Genomic DNA, 1273 nt, shown 5'->3' with positions numbered 1-1273 from the left:
GCAGGAGTCAAATATGTGATATCCCAGAGAGACGTTGGGTAAAATTGTCTGATCTTGGTTAATTTCATTAATTACAAAACGGAAAGTGAGCAGATACTTGTAATACAGAGGTATGGGCCTGTGGAGACACAAGATGAGCGGTGACTATGCAGGCGGCCATGTGGCATAGCCATTACCCCCACTGCTGGCACAAAGGACATTCTAGGACTTCTTGTGGAACGTCTGTTTCCTAAAATTCTACTGGCTCAACAGATACGAGCCTAAAAAATCCTGATTCCTACCAGTCTGTAAGCAAGAATGGAGAAGTGTAAAGGTCTACAAATGTCTCTGATGGGGAAGCAGTCTGTGAGATGGGGGAGAGAAGCAGTCTGTGAGATGGGGAGAGAGAAGCAGTCTGTGAGATGGGGAGCAATCTGTGAGAGGGGGAGCAGTCTGTGAGATGGGGGAGAGAAGCAGTCTGTGAGATGGGGGAGAGAAGCAGTCTGTGAGATGGGGAGAGAGAAGCAGTCTGTGAGATGGGGAGCAATCTGTGAGAGGGGGAGCAGTCTGTGAGATGGGGGAGAGAAGCAGTCTGTGAGATGGGGGAGAGAAGCAGTCTGTGAGATGGGGAGAGAGAAGCAGTCTGTGAGATGGGGAGCAATCTGTGAGAGGGGGAGCAGTCTGTGAGATGGGGTGAGAGAAGCAGTCTGTGAGATGGGGAGAGAGAAGCAGTCTGTGACATGGGGAGCAATCTGTAAGAGGGGGAGCAGTCTGTGAGATGGGGGAGAGAAGCAGTCTGTGAGATGGGGAGAGAGAAGCAGTCTGTGAGATGGGGAGCAATCTGTAAGAGGGGGAGCAGTCTGTGAGATGGGGAGAGAGAAGCAGTCTGTGAGATGGGGAGCAATCTGTGAGAGGGGGAGCAGTCTGTGAGATGGGGGAGAGAAGCAGTCTGTGAGATGGGGGAGAGAAGCAGTCTGTGAGATGGGGAGAGAGAAGCAGTCTGTGAGATGGGGAGCAATCTGTGAGAGGGGGACCAGTCTGTGAGATGGGGTGAGAGAAGCAGTCTGTGAGATGGGGAGAGAGAAGCAGTCTGTGAGATGGGGAGCAATCTGTAAGAGGGGGAGCAGTCTGTGAGATGGGGGAGAGAAGCAGTCTGTGAGATGGGGAGAGAGAAGCAGTCTGTGACATGGGGAGCAATCTTTAAGAGGGGGAGCAGTCTGTGAGATGGGGTGAGAGAAGCAGTCTGTAAGAGAGAGGGGCAGTCTGATAGTAGGAGGGTCAGTCTGTGTGAGAG

This window comes from Dendropsophus ebraccatus, chromosome 6 (assembly GCF_027789765.1).
Source record: "Dendropsophus ebraccatus isolate aDenEbr1 chromosome 6, aDenEbr1.pat, whole genome shotgun sequence".
Classification (NCBI taxonomy): Eukaryota; Metazoa; Chordata; class Amphibia; order Anura; family Hylidae; genus Dendropsophus; species Dendropsophus ebraccatus.
This window is presented reverse-complemented; position numbering follows the sequence as displayed.